Source organism: Lagopus muta, chromosome 12, assembly GCF_023343835.1.
Source record: "Lagopus muta isolate bLagMut1 chromosome 12, bLagMut1 primary, whole genome shotgun sequence".
NCBI lineage: Eukaryota > Metazoa > Chordata > Aves > Galliformes > Phasianidae > Lagopus > Lagopus muta.
In genome coordinates, this window is record NC_064444.1 from 6,771,117 (window position 1) to 6,787,536 (window position 16,420).

Sequence of the window (16,420 nt, forward strand, 5' to 3'; positions counted from 1 at the left end):
TTGACCTTTCACAAAGTTCACTATAAATAACTTCCAATACTGTGACTTCCATTCTGCAACTGCAACAGATTGATAAGGAACAATGGCAATGGGAAGGGAGGAAAACAGATTATGAAATGCTATCCTCTATTTCAGATATTATGATGTAGAACATGTCTGTTAATACACTGCAAATACCAAGGTTATGTGGTTGAATTTGGTGATGTGACAAACTGCTGAAAAGGATATCAGAAATGCAACAGGGTAAACAGGGAGGAACAAAAAGAGAAATCTCTAATTTCCATTTGTTTTGAAATAACTTGTATCTTCTAACAATTTCCTAAGTAATCTGTAGCTCTGTGTTATGCTATTTAAGACAATATCTTAAGTAATACAACTACCAGCCTAATGAGAAACAAGGATATTTGGAAAAGAGGGATACAATAAAGCAGAAGACAGGGTAGAATAATAATTTAAGAGAGTTATACTCTCCCAAAACACACTATTCCATATTGCTATGAAGCAATCTTTTGCATAGTAAATCCATCCTTAGAATGAATTTATTTTGACTGCCTGGGAAAAAGACGACATAATTCATAATTCAACATTCCAGTCTATTGGGAGGGTTTTTGTTTCTTACAAGCGACTACTTCCTTTCTCCTTCGTGCAAAAATAATGTGAAAAATACGTTATAAACACAGGCAAAACAGTACTGGTAGCTAGGTTAAGCCCTTTCCACACCTTAAAATTACTCCAAAAATTAATGCATCAAAATTAAACAATAGGATGTGGGGTTTTTTGTATTTTTTTCTTTTACTTTAATATTTACCTAGTTACATGCCTTCTTGTTTGTGAAATCATTTGACACTCTGTAGTAATCCTAACAACAGATCTATTTATTAGCCTATAATCATTCACAGAGAGCCTTGAGGGGCACAGTTACCAGTCTTTCAACTCCACCATAAAACGTTTCCTATGCAGTTGCGTATAGAGTTCATCATCTTAACACGAAGAGTATTCAAATGTTAATTTCTAGTAACAGGCAACACTATCATAAAAGTAATCGGTATCTGCTAAAATATTAATAGTGTTAAAGCTAACATTATTCCTTTATTTACTACTTCAGACCTCACAAATCTCATTGCATACATGAGAATATCCAATTTTCTCATTCTGAAATACATTTGAATACAATTTTTGGTACATTTTGTTTGAGACAAATTGAGACAAGTCTGGGCTAACTGCAAGTTGTAGATTGTAAAAGGAAGCAATTGATTTGACTGAGCTAGAAGGTTCCTCTATACAGGAATATAGAAAAAAATCTGAATGGAAATAATTAAACTTTTATTTATAAATTCTTAGAAATGACACTTCCTTAGCTTTGTTAAGTTCAAGCTCTGCTACATAGAAGTTAAAGCAGCTCTGCTATACATTCATACCTTCTCATTAATGTCATTAGTAAAAGACAACAGTCCACTAATACAAATCAAGTGTTAAGTTTCAAATATACTTCCGAAGCAACTTGAACATCAGAAGGAACTAAAACTTTCCTGGCACAATCCTTGCTTTGTCATTTAAAAAGTTAGTTGAGAGAAATACCTGATGTAAAGCAAGAAAACTGAAAACTTGTGATCTGAAAAATAGCAGATGGACAATGGTAGAATCCAGGTCCCCATTCAACAAGCTTTCAGTATGGCATTTTGTTAAAAGTGTGCAATTCTCAATGACAGGTTTGTTTTGTAAGATTTTAATACTGTTACAGTATCTGTAGGGAAATGACTGCAAGAAAAAGTAAAATAATGTCTGTACATTTATTACTATCCCTTCAGGCACAAAATCAATCACAAAGACCAATAGCTGTACCCTTTTTACTGTTCATTATTTATACACACCTGTATAGTAGCCCCGAATTATCAATAAATTATTTGGTTTTGTTTTAAATCTATTAACCCCAATCTTGTTCTCACAAACTCGATACATGCCCAGAATGAGGATAAACACATGGCCCTATGAAAAAGCTATTTCCATTAATAACAAGATCACTTTCACTGCCACTAAAACTGTTGCAAGGATGGCAGGAAGAGGTTACATATTCCATTTGATAAATTGACATTGTTAGAAAATGAAGACAAGTTGCCAACTGCAAGAACTCTTTCTTTGGGCCTGAAACAAAAAACTTTCCTCCTCTTGTCATTTGAAACAGCTTTAAAATCTTTTCTAAGAAAATACGTGTTTTTGGGTTTGTTTAGTATTTGCTTCTTTTCTACTGAGAAAGAGGAAATGAAGGAAAATGATGCTCAGATGGAACTTGAATAATAAATGATCTCATTCATGCAGGAGAAAGAAACACAGAAGTGACGAAGCTTATATGCAAAAACTCTCTGTAGATTATATAAAAATAATAAAATAGGCATATAACAGCAAGCAACACCACTATGATCACTAAAGCAGCTAAAGCTTTAAGACATGTTTAACAAGCATTTAACTTCACAGACTCATGTTATGTTGATTGTCTTTAACTAGGGAAAAGTAGGATGATGCATCTTTGTATGATATGGGATTTGAAAAAAAAAAAAAAAAAAAGCACAGTCCCATTGTCTATACACTGTCACGGCCTTGCTCTACTCGTATAGAAGAAGCCCTAGAGGCCTGTATTTAAATACATGGCTAGCTATAAACTCTCATGTTGCCAAGTTGACTTGAACAGGATTAGTCATTTATTCAATTCAGATTCATTCATATGCTGAAACACCAATAGGGCACTAAACATCTTTTACTTATGCCAGTACAAACTCTTAAAGAAAACTTGCTTTGCATCAGTATGAGACAGGAATGCAAAATTTAACACCTATTATAAACCAGCTCTTCCTTTAGCTGTTACCAAATAACAAGGTATTATTTGTTGTTTTGTAGGTATCTTGGTGATTAATGAAGTTTAAGAAGGGCACCTTCACTAATAATATGTGCTTCACATTGATCATGTTTCCAACAATCATTAGTATTCATTAGCACCAGTCAACTTCTTAATTCCTTTTTGCTTAAGTCCAAATTATTTTAAGTTATTTACAACACCCTGTAGCAAAGAACAAGTTCCTCACAAATCTTAATGGCTTATTCCCAGATCTTCATATACCAGCACTTCTGGGAAATACATGCAGACTGCAAAAATATCCTAGCTGCTAGTCCACAGAATTAACTGCACATAAAATTCTTCACACAGAATAAGCAGAAGATAAGACTGCACAAGGAAGGGAGAGTGCATGGCAGAAATATGAGATACAGGAAGGTAAAATAACTTCCTCTTTCACATCTCACACCCTCTTGTAAATTCTGTTTTGTAGTGTTCTTCCCCTCCAATCCACCTGATGCAGTCTCTTTGGACAGTAAATATTTTCTTACAAGATAATTTTATCGTACCATTCGTCAATGTAATTGTAAGTTCCAAAGGCACTTTCATATGACAAGCTTGTCTGAAATGTCTACCAGTTTATAACACAAAGAGTAACCTATTGTTTTTCTGCCCCCCTAATCATATCCACCTCTGCTACCTTTCCTTTCACCACTGCACCAGGTGTCCATGGGAAGGCACTGGGTCTTCAGGGCAGCCCCTGTGAGTGGAGCCACAGCCAGTCCTCCCATCTCTGCCATAGCCCCAGCTGAGTCTGTCACAGACATCAGTGGCACAACTGTGAAAGTGTATTTATGAAAGGCACTGCATTGTAAAGAGGTTACTTCATTCATCCTAAGGTAGACCAGTCCTATTGTAAGAAAGCTAAAACAAAATCACCGTCAGAGGTTTACTAAATTAGCATGCAACACATATTCTCTTGCTTTTTGTAGTATCTCATCACTTTCGTCCAGTGGAGCTTTCCAGAGCCATCTCTTTTGTAACTCAACCCACCCAGCTACCCCTAGGTCCACACACAAAGCTGGATGCCCTCAAAGTTCCCTACCAGCCAAGGACTCTTACTCAATCATTCCGGGCTCTGTTCAATATTTTCATACCAGTTACCACACTAATGTAGACTAGTCTGGTTTTTCTGCCTGAGAAAAGAGTAGGCAACCTCAGAGCTGTCCATATGAATGACCATGGAGATATCTGTCATTCAAAGGCCTGATTTCATCCATGAGTTAACTGCATGGATTTGCCTGTGTGAGTTGGTAAATAACCTTACCTAGCCAAATGTTTAAGCAGCTAAGACATTCATTTTCCAACAGCTTTCTTTGTAGCAAAGAAACAACTAAATAAATTATAAAGCAGATTTTAGAGAAAAGCTTGAAAAATTAATGGAAATCTGAGTGATCAAGCCTGGAAATGCCTGATGTGAAGCTAGCTGCATAGCTCTGATCAAATCAAAATAGTCAGGGAACTGTTTCACATCAATGCAGCCATCGCTGGGAATACTTTCATAGTGACACCACTTCAGCACACTTTATTAAACTTGTTAAGATACATTATAATCACATCTGACAAATGAATAAGCTTGAGTCTGTTCCAAAATGAATCTACATATCTTCATAGTTAATTTACATGCTGGCTTAAAAATATGAAATTATGCAGTAGAGATAATTGCCTCCTAAAAGGTGAAGTATAAAAGAAAAATAAATCAACCAATAAAATTGATTTTCTTTTCTGATGATATAATTCTTAAACCTCTTCTGAGCTCCAGCAAAATAACATAGCTCATAATAAAGGAAAGGAGCTGAGCAATTCCTCCTCACTTGTTCTATAGCTAGGTTATGAAAACTTGTGTGAATTAATAGAAATTATAGCAGAAAGCTTTATTCTCACTAGTACTTAAAATACACAAAATACTATCATAATTATTTGGTGCTGTTATTCAGGGAGTTACAGGTAGCACAGAATACTAACACTGCAGCATTGCTCTTATTTTAACACTCTGCTTTATCTGGCTCAAACTTTACCTATTTAAGATGACATCTTCTATGAGTCTCTCTTTCACTTGGCTTGAGCTTTTTTTTTTTATTTTATTTTTTTTTCATTTTTGATGCCTTCATCCTGATCAGCTCAGCCATTTCTGACACTGCCAGTGGGAGAGAAGAATTTTGCACATGTAAACTAGTTCCCAGACTTTTTGTTTTGAAGCCTGCTACCATTTCCACACTTCCCACACATGTAAGCAGGCACTCAAAAGATTAAAAAGGAAAAGAATCTGCTCTCAGTCACTGAGCTGGAGCTGTTTGTGGCTCAAACTGTTTGATTCTGCTGACCAAATTTACTGGCATTGTACCTCCACTGAAAAGCAGGAATTAAATTTTATTTGCAACTCAACAGTATTCTAATACCTTAAAGTGAGTAAGCATGTCCTGTTCTTCAATAGTAAGGGTGAGAAAGGATTTCGGTAACTGCTGTTAGAGGACATATTAAAATTAAAAGCAGAGATCTTCTGTCTTCTTGCATTCTATTGGCCTTCTAGCATCATCAAGGAGAAACCTAGTTGAATTATAAGTTAACAAAAAAGAAAGTGATCAGTCAAACTGCAAAAAAAAAAAAAAGCCAAAATGTTGGTTGGTCAAGAAACGTGGAAACTGATGGTTTGGAAGAAAACTGCTAGTAGTTATGCAGGAGAAAGAGCTGAATTTTCTAAGGGCAGAAACAATCAGGAACTAATTAAGGAAGCATAGATTTTGCTGAAGAACTGTGTGTAATCATAATGTGCATGAAAGGAACTCAATGACAACATTCTGCCATTAAATTATAAAGACAAGTATAATGTTGTTACACTAAAATTTTATTTTGCCAGGTGTACGATTGGTGGAACATAGACACTGACAGATAATTTAGAAATGCAATTTCTATTTTTCTTGAAAATAAAAATTTTTCAGAAACTAAAGTATGAATAGGGAAAAAAACACAAAAACTTTTAAATCTGTACTTTGCAGAAATATGACATTTCTAGAATGAAATATCCATATTCTGACTATAGATTTTAATTTCAGAAGTTGTGGCAGGTGCAGACGATCACAGCTTGTTAGGGATCTCTCACAGTCAAGAAATCTGGAGATCAGATGCCAATTGGTTTAACCAGCCTAGAGATCTAGTCTAGAAAATACAGCTTATGGAAAGCTCATAGCAAGCAAACCCAAATACACAACAATCCCAAGAAGCCTTGGGACCCTGGCAATCCATTTGAAATCATAAGTAGCTAGATGAACAATTAAGAGAATTTATAAGCTAAAAAAAAAAACACAAAAAAAACGAAATCACTTATGTGAAATATTTCCAATCAGACAATCTGGCAAACTCAGCAATTGGTAAAGTCCTAAAATACATGATCCGTGACCAGAAAAATCATCTGGTAAGTAAATGCAAGAAAAGTCTTGTTGTGTTATTCTTTATTTCTAGATCATATATTTTTAAATCCCTGAAAATTCTGTCCAAAGAACATAAGCATCAGTTTTTTTCTTGTAAGACACTTCATATTGTAAAGGCAGAACTTAATATAATTTATAGTTTGTTATCATGACATATCACACAACATTACTGAAATATATGTACCACCAGTGTTACAGTTTTTTTAAATTGAACAAAACGTATGTATTTGCTGAGAAGAAAACAAGGAGCTCTAACAACATGTGCTTGCTGGAGAGGATAGAGAAAATCATATAACATATTTCACTCTGGGACTTAGGAGTAAATGCTTCAAATGGAACGTACTTTCTGGATGATGAAGAACACAGAGACGAAAGCCACACAGAAAACTAACGACACCAGAATACAATTACAATTACAACTGATCCAAAGACTGCTCTCCTAAAGTAAACATTTTTTAGAACTGCTTTGGGACCTATGTGGCAATTTAAGGTGGCTTCTTTAATGATGGAACTCTTACAACAATGGGAAAAGCTCTGTGCCATAAACTTGAAAAATGGTTACTTCTCCTTTCCCATATAACACACAAGCATTTTGATTACTACTCCACACTAAAAGGATGTTTCAATTTAAAGCTCTTCAATAGGCTGCCAGGAATGCTCCGTTCAATGATAACTCTATTGAACAAGACAAGCGAGGAGAACATTACCTTTCTAAGTGGCCAGGAAAGTGTGTTATTTACAGCCAAGTGACAAAACAAAAAAACATGGAAAATGTCAAGGAGAAAATCCAAGACTCCAAGCATTAACAGTCTGAAAAGCACACCATTTTTTTCCCTTCCTTCTCCCTACCCCACACACATTGGTCTTTATGTACAATGAAGTTTAAAAGCGATACACAATCTTCTAATGGAAGACTCAGAGCAAAAGTGTCTAAAGATGATGGCAAGGCAATGATGACCAACAAATAAACTAATTCAGGAGAATACTGAGGAGGATATCTAAAAAAAGTAATTGAAATCTAATATATTTTGTTTTGTAACATTTTTACTAGATTTATTAAGGCTGTTGGTTTTTTTTGTACATTTTATGTTAATGCACTTGTTTTACTATTATGTGGGATACAGCTGTCAAAATTTTATTTAAGTACAAAATTAAATGCCAAGGTACTAACTTTTTGATGTTGGCACAGAAAGTAGTCTGAAACAGAACTATCTCCTTGTCATTGTGGAATCTAAAACAACATGATGTTATGTGAAACGACATTATCGTTAAATGAAAAAAAATTATCTTTACCAAAAGGCTGGTTAAATTGGGAACGGCTTTTGAACAAGTTCATCAATGGTAACCATAGCCTGAAGAGAGGTAGAGGCATGGGGACAGTGAGAAAATGCATCTCAGGAACTGGAATTCTTTGGAGGTACTGCTTGCTCATGCATTTCTAACAATTTACCATTGGCAACAGATTACAAGTCTAAAATTCACCATACACACACATGTGTATCTATGTATATATACACATTTTATGAAATAGTCTCCTATTTTTATTGTGATACTCTGACACACACATCAGGATGCTAACTGAAGGCCTGTAAAATGTCTCTAGATTACTTTAATGTCTTCATTGGCAATTGGATCAGACTCAAATCAGGTATGGTAACAGAAAATTTACTAATATCTCAACACAAATACTGAAAAAATATATATATTTTAAATATTAGAAATTATAAATTAATCATTATAAGAATGTCTTACTGTACTTTCTTCAGGCTTTACACATAGTGGTAGAACTCTCTGGAGTGCTGAAGAGACACAGAAGTTTAGGCATAATCTGGGAAAAAAAAAGAAAAAGAAATGATGTATTTTTTTTACAATACATATTAGCTATTAAATTAAAAATAGAAATGGGTTCCCTGGGAGATGAATGCCATCCACTTTTTTGTATGCCCTAGAAAATGTGGCCTTGATACTCATTAATGCTATGTTCACGATGATTACGCGCATCAAAAATCATGAGTAGGTAGTTTGACTTAAAGCCATTATTAATGCTACTAACGTCATGTATCCTGAGTATTTCCTAATCCAAAGAGCTTCCTTCTTTAAAAACAAAACAAAGACAAAACAAAACAAAAAAAAACAACCGCAAAAAACCCACAAACCAAGCCAATCCAGACTAGACAGGAAAACAAAAACATTAACAACCCCAGAGACATCTTTAAAATAATTACAATAAAATGGTTAAGACAATTGCCACTTCTCAGGCATATCCATAGTTACACAAAGTAGACCAGACCTACAATAGAATTCTCTTTAAAATATGTAATCTTTCAGTTTCAAGCAGTTTTCCAGGTTCCTCCTTTGGAGTACTTTAGGAAAAAAAAAAATATATAAAAAAACTTACTCTGTACAAACAAACCATATTTAATTTCTTTTTAGGATCACAATTAATAACACAGTAAAGAATATGTATAACCCATAAACATCTAGGAGACTAAAAATTCAAAAACAAAGATATGATTATCTATGATATATTTCATTCACTACAAAATTTGTAAACAAAATTTGTATTCCAATCAGCAATCCTTGTATGAAGGTATGTTTTACAAATTGAAGTAGTAAGATGACTCCCCACAAGTAATAGAAATATTTAAATTTGAATTTATTTAGAGCATTTTACTTTCTAAATAGAGGCTTGCTGTGTTCTGGTAAGGTACAATCATTCTTAGATGATAGTAGTGCACGTGAAGTGTTTGTGTTTGTTAATTTGCCTATTAAAAAATGAACATGTAGCCAGCTGAAAATATTGTGAAGGTAAAAATTAAAAAATAAAATACCAATAAGGAGCTCCTCATTTCTCAGATTGAATTGACAATATGAGGAATCATTCAATGTCTTCTGTGCGTGGCTGGCAAGCAAAACTTCATGTCAATAGATGTTCAGTCAGAAAAATGAATATAAATTCATAAAAAAAGATCTGTAGTGTAGATAATAGAGTTGTAGTGAGGGCTGGAGAAGAAAATTTTGCCTCAAGGATGGCACAGAACAGAAAATATATGTCAAGTTGAGAACAGATGTTAGGAAGCTTATCAGGAGATTAAGCTGATGAAATGGCCCTGAAACACAATGTATTCCTACATCTAGTAACATGCTTAACAGGATGTATCAATACTAACTCAGCACATGCAAGGAGGAAGAGGAAATTTTTCTGGTTGTTTCAATTTTCTACATATTCCTTAACCCATCCAGAATCTGATCTACCTTTTCTTTATAAAGACATTGCCTCTCAGAGCCTATCAACCAGCTTCATATCTCCCCCACCCCTCATGTAATTCTGTGTTTCTAGGGACAGCAGCACTTTAACAGAAGTTGGAGATTTTCCTCTCCTCAGGAGCAAATGAGCCAACCTTGTATTACACTACTTTATTTTCTGCAAGATTCCTACAGAAGATAGGAAGGTCCAGATGAGCTTTATAGCAGTCAGAAAGAACAGAGCAAAGAACATACCACGAGAGGCAGAAACCCATGAGAGAAGTTTGCAGCTATGTGTAAAGGCAGATTGCTCACAGGTCCAAAAAGCTGCAGAAGGAAAAAATTTACTCCTTTCAATTTTTTTATTTTATTTTATTTTTTTTTTAATGCTGTAAGTAGAATTTGGACATTCACCTGAAGACAACTTTCAGGCATACATCATTTTAACACTAATTGCCATTCCAACTTTATTAAACTGTCATCAGTCAGTTTAATTTCTCTGCTCTGGTAACCTAAGAAAAGCTAGTAGTGATTAGGTCAGATCATTCCAAGTAGTGGATATATTTTGCTTAATGTATGGTTATTTTAAAATTGCATATTAAAAAGTATACTTAAAAATATCTTCATTCTATATTCAATTTGAAGTTTTTGCATTGTATTTTCAACTTTTGCTTTGGTTTTTTTTCACATCTCACCCATCACTTCCATGGTTGCTGAAGAATAATAGAAATGTAAAGATTTGGAGAACAGATTCTCTAATTAAGTCTGAATAAATTAGACAAAACAGTGTGGAGACTATCTTTTGAAGTCTAAGAATCATAATTCACATAAATGAATGCATAAAGTAAAAGTGATTAATATCCAATTCCGTGTTTTTCTAAAGTTTAATAATAAGTAACTTCTGTTATAATATTGTAGATACTTTAGGGTATTATTAAATCAGCTATTAAGTAATCCCATCCTACAACACAGCTTGTTTTTCCCCAAATGATATTAAAATACATTTTCTTACTGTACATTGATATTCTTGTATATCTGCAGTTGTATTATTCTCTCTAGTCTACAACAAAAGTAACAGAATTTCTATCGTGACAAAGAAGTAAAAACCTTTTATTATGTTTATGTTCTCTTTTAATTATTTTTTTTTTTTAACATCCAGATTATTTGAATTATTTTTCCGCTTTTGAAGATCAGATGGTGAAGTCAGCTCAGAAGCTCTGTTAGCTCCATGGCTAAAGCCAGCTCTGTGTTTAACATACTTACTGCAGTACCACACTAGTTACGGTAACACTGCTTAGATTTAGAGCTGATTCTTAGAATCACAGAATAACCAAGGTTCAACGTGACCTACTGCCAGTAATCTACTCAGACCCAAAGTCACTTTATCAATCATCAGAAATTCTGTAGTCTTCACTTCCTTTTTATACTAGATTCATAGGATTTCGTCATTAGAAACTAATAAAGGATGACTCTGCCTAGCAACCTCTTATTATACAGTACCTTTTACACAGTGTGTCACAAACATCAATGCAAATGACAAGAGTCAAAGCAAGCTGTACCATTACTTTCAGTACTCTTCCTTAAAATATTTCTCCCTCACCTTGCAACCATGTGAAGAACACCAAAAAGAGATGGTGAGAGGCTGAAGCAGCATGCTGAGGCAGCCCAAGCAACTGACAAGCATTTTGTCTGGGTTCTAAGTGGCACATTCAACTGATTCGTCACCAGTCTCAAATCTTTCTTCCTTTGCCCTCACAATCCATTGCTTTTGGTTTTATTCCTCCACACTTACCCTCCCTTGTCTACCTCATTCTGCTCTCCTATTTCCTGTAAGTTAAACTGTAATCCTTCACAAAGCAATTTCTACTTCCCTGAAAAACACAATAGTTGAAGGAAAAATGTAAAATCTTACCTTAACATTATTTGTTCCCAGATACTGTGTTTCTTTCACTTTTGTTTTTTATCATCTTAATTGTAAACTCGTTGACAAAAGGATTGCCTATTGCTTTCTGGACTTCTAGTATCTGTTTCCTAGGCATTAACATACTTTGCAGACACTAATAAAAAATTCCATGCAATGTTGGTCTAAACCCCATCTCCAGAGTTAGATCTTAGAGGTGCTCTGCTAGACATAACTATTTTCTGCCATCTGGTACAAATCTAAAGCTCATTTTTAAAATCCTTTCACTAATATACATCAATGCTATCCTATCTGCCATATTTTAATGGATGCTACTTATAAGAACATCATACTCATACATCTCACAAGAAGTAGAATTCTTACCTACGGTCAGAAATCAAAGTAAGAAAATGTGTCTTATGTTGTTGAAATGCCTTCATGGAATCTTAAATTTTCTGTGAAATAAAGCAGTTCCTACGTAAACCTGTAGGCCACTCTACATTCTAAAAGTTGAACTCTGCTTAATAATTGACATTTTCTATTCAGTTTGTTGAAAACTCATATTTTGGATACCAAAGAACACAGTTTTGAATGAAAACAGGATCCCTGGAGAATTTAATAGCATACTTCCCATAGTTCAGAATTTCTGAACAAGTCATCTTTTATCAGCTGTAATTGAAGTTGCCAAATTCAAGAACAGAACTGATGTGGCTACACACTGTGAAGCCATTTAGTGACAGCACAAATACAGTGCACTGTAATTAGCTAGCTCTGGTTACAAAAAGAATTGTGCAGTGTACTGCCTCCTCTACATAAATTCCAAAGAAGTGCTTATGTTGTGCATTATTTGTAGGGTCACCAAAATTAAGTGCTGTGGTTTGCCCAGATATAATTTTAATTAACTGATTCAGAACTATTTGTAACTGAACAAAGTTATCTGAAATGTACTGAAATGTATTAAAAAAAAAAACAGTTATTGAAAAATCATTACTAATATCTGGAAAAATTACATCATTTGAAATTTTAGATTCTTAATTAATCCAAGTAGTGAAAAAAATCTGGAAGGACTATCCAAAGTATTTTTAAAGCAATTTTAGTTTCCATCAAACACAGATTGTTGCTTGCCTTAAGCCACCTTAGAGTCATTCCCTGAGATTTAGAAGAGGTCCTCCATGGTGCAACTTCACAGCTGGCAAGAAGTAAAAACTATGAGACTACCGAAGAGAAGGAAAAACTCACCAAAAAGAAGCACACGAATATACATTTCTGACTTTCGATTTGCATTTTCTATATACAGCTGACATAAGCTTTGGTCTGACTCTTTCCTCACCCATAAAACCCAAAATACGCAGAAAGAATACACACAGACAGGCAAGCATTACACATACAACTTTTTGTCCCCCTGCTTCAAAAATTTACCTCTGAGAACAAAGTAGTTTATTGCTTTTTATATAGCAGTGTTGCTCAAACTTTTAATCTTTACCAGTCTAAATCAATATAATACAATGCCCATTATGTCTTTCATCAAGTCTCATTAGCCAAAAATTTTAAAATATAGCAGAAAAGTTTATATATCAAGGACACTTAAAGGAAAAGAAGAAATGGTGGGGATTTTCTTCTGATACAGTTCTACATTTATACCTATTATTTAACATTTCAGTTGGTTTGTTTGACAAATTTAAATGTACTTATTTAAAAAGAAAGATAGGCAGTTTATAGTATACAAATTCAGACATCTTGTCTAGTATTTTCTTTGACCAGTTCTTTCCATTTCTCACTAGCACTCATATCAAATCGCAATTCAATCATCTCATCAGTTTGAGGATTGCCATTTGTTCCCGTTACAAGAACAATTTAAAGGTATTTGTTATTTTTTGGTCACAATCACTTTAACTTTCAAAATCAGATTCTCCTCCTACATCAGGAAAAAAACAGTGAGACACAATATCTTTGCTCATCTCTCCAAGTTTCTCCTCCATCAGCTCCCAATGCTAAAGCTCTCCTAAGTTTTCCTCTGGACCACACTTCATGGAATTTTTCAGATGGGTGCTGAAGTTTCATAAAGACCCCCATTCCCTAAGAATTCTTGGACTCCTGTTTGTATCTTGCTTCCATAAGCGTGACAATCTTCAAAAGAATTAAACAATTCTTAAAAGTACTGCATACTTGTGCCTTATCTTGGCCTAAAGACTTACTCTATTTTCAGCTCTATGCTTCTGTGACACAGCTGAAATACCCTTTAAAATATCTGAATTGAATGGCAGCAATTACATTCAATCCACAACAGAATTGTAGTTCTTTTTCCCTGAGACCACAAGGTATTTCAAAGCCTGAATTCAGAGAGACCCTGGGAGGAATGCAGTTGATCTGAAATTATGTCAGACAGAGCTCTTGGTTAGAGCTAAGTATAACACAGTTCTTAACATTCCTTAAAATAAAAGGAAATAAAACATGTACATTCCTATGAACCAAAAGCAACAGAGTAATGAGTCATAGAGAATAACTGGCTTCGGAAGAGGAGGAGGGTGTTGAAACCTCAGAGGCTTTTCACCAATTCTGCACAAAGACTGAGGTTGGTGCCAGAAATTCTTGCCAAATATCATCCTACAAATTAACCTCTCTCACACTGCACATCTTTCCCAACACTCTCTGTTGGGCATAGTTTGCCTTTCTTTCCTGGTAACTACTGTTTAACACTAGCTCTCCCTGCTTATAAATAACTGCAGAACAGCTCCCCTTAGCAATGCTCTGCTCTCTTCTCTGTCCCCCAGCCAGCAGTCCTTTCCAAGCCCCTGGCCATGCTACACACTTGGAGAGCTCCCCATACTCTCTCTTCATAGCTCTCTTGCAGGGCTCAGAAACTGCAATTAAGTTGCAGCACATTCAGAAATCTATTATTGTGCACATAAAATCAGATGTCTCCCAGGTAAATTTGGGATCTGAGTAAGCATGCAATTTTTCCACTGGGAACAATTAGCAGCAGTACTCCTTTGATCTCTGTGCCCAAAACTAAGTGAGTTTCAATCTGCCCTAACATTAGTGGGCAAGTCTTCATCTGTTTCTGAATTTAGCTCTACCTCACAAAGAGAGCTTAAAGACATTAGAATTAAAAAACAAAATCATTACATGCCCATTGTGAAAATGTGAGAGAAGATGTGATTACTTAGGGAATTGGGGTTTAGTCATTTGCCTTTCTGCCTTCAGAAGTTTTCATGTAAACAGAGAGAGAGGGTGTCTGTGTGTTTTCATCTTTTAAGGCTTTAAAAACGTCTAAAGTGTGTTTTGAGCCAGACAGAAAACTTAGCTCCTAAAGACAGAAGAAACAGATCTGTACATTTCATTTACATAAAACAACTTATTGATATTAAAAACAATGTAATTTTAGGGCTGAAATCTTTCTAATCTATAGGCTGCAGCCACATCTGTACCGAAGGACAGAAGCATGTGGATGTCATACTCCTGTCCAGAGACTATGGATGTGACTGTAACATGCACGTTGGCAGAATGCATATGTCAAAATGGACTTTGGAATGCCTCAAAACTTAATGATCTTAATGCACATAGGTAGACTCTGCATGCAACAGCTGCTTATGCCAGGTTCCTGGGTGTCCAGCAGAGCTCAAACACAACTGGCTGGAACCTAATCAAAGGAACAAATACGGCATGGAAGGAAGGACACAAAGAATGGATGAATTTAATAAGTAGCTTCATAGTTGAAACGGATCGAGTTGTCATTTGTAAGCTTTGTTATGACATTCAAGCCTGAATACCGGTAGAGGTTCTACTAAAACCTTTCTATCAGTTCAAATTAATATTTTTAAAGTAGTCATGTTGATTGAAGAAGTTTGGTGGGAAAGCATACACATTCCTATACGTAGTTTTGAACAAACACCTTCAAAACTAGAAATCTATATTCGGTGCATAGTTGTAAAAAAATTCACAGTGATTAATTATGATTGTAGTTTAAAAAAAAAAGAAAACCTCGCTAACAAGATTCCACATCACTTTGAATCATTTCTGGTTCCAAAGACCAAACACATTTTTAAAAAGAAAGAATGTTTAACCTTTTCTTCATCTTTCCTACACAGTACATATGAAGTAACATTGTTCAGTACTGACCTGAACAAAGTCTATTAAAAAACGTAATTACATTACCTTAAAAATGTAATTTCAAATGGCCAGATTTTCAAGACACCTTTTTTTCTGCAGGTTCCAGCTCAATTTTTGTAGTGTAGAAAAAAATTATCCATATATAAACAGTGCTCGTTTACACTGAAGAATAAACAAGCAAAACCCTATACTTATTTGAGGCGTGTTTCTTAGACATATGTATACATGTTTTGCTAAACAACCTGAAGTATTTAGAAATGCAGTTGGTAAATGGCATTATAGTGTGCTAACTGTACGAACTAAAATGTAGCCAGTTAACTTCACATGATTGCCTGTATTTATTGCAATGGTTTAGCTTATAGAGGAACAGATGGTTCCCATGTGCTCCCAATCAAATACTCTCAACTGCTTATTTGATCATCTGCACTAGGTTTTTTGATTTATATAATTGAGCCTTAGCATTCCGTACTTCTTAAACGTGACCTGCTTCTTGCAGCTCTTTCAACTTGTGGCAATTGCTGTTGGCTGATGGCCAGAGCCTTTTCTGCAGACTTTTGAGTATAGTTAATTCAGTAGTGAGTTAAAAACAGACGCTCTGTATTACTTACGACAATGCAGTCTAAATTCCATTCTTCCAATAGATGCAAGTAAATACAATTAATAATTCAACCATTAACCACAAATGAAAGGTTTGTTTAATGTCGTTCAACACTTTATGTTGTTATGACACATACATGAGTGGCTAAGAGTAACCTACAGTTTATATAACTTTCTCTTGTCCATTTGTTTAAGAGCCAAGGGTCAATGTAAAATCAGTCTCCTTTGCTCCAGATCTTAGATTGTGTAATT

At 34.8% G+C, this 16,420-nt stretch overlaps 1 long non-coding RNA gene across 4 annotated transcripts in view; it reads right to left on the bottom strand.

The window, feature by feature from the left end:
* Positions 1 to 4,412: 4,412 nt before the first annotated feature.
* Positions 4,413 to 16,420, bottom strand: part of LOC125699415 (uncharacterized) — a 95,275-nt gene continuing 83,267 nt past the window's right edge. For all 4 annotated transcript variants that reach the window (XR_007379552.1, XR_007379555.1, XR_007379553.1 and 1 more), the window contains 2 exons: positions 8,068 to 8,143; positions 4,413 to 5,434 (listed from right to left, as the gene is read on the bottom strand). This is a non-coding gene — a long non-coding RNA (uncharacterized LOC125699415). The remainder of the gene's footprint in view (positions 5,435 to 8,067; positions 8,144 to 16,420) is intronic.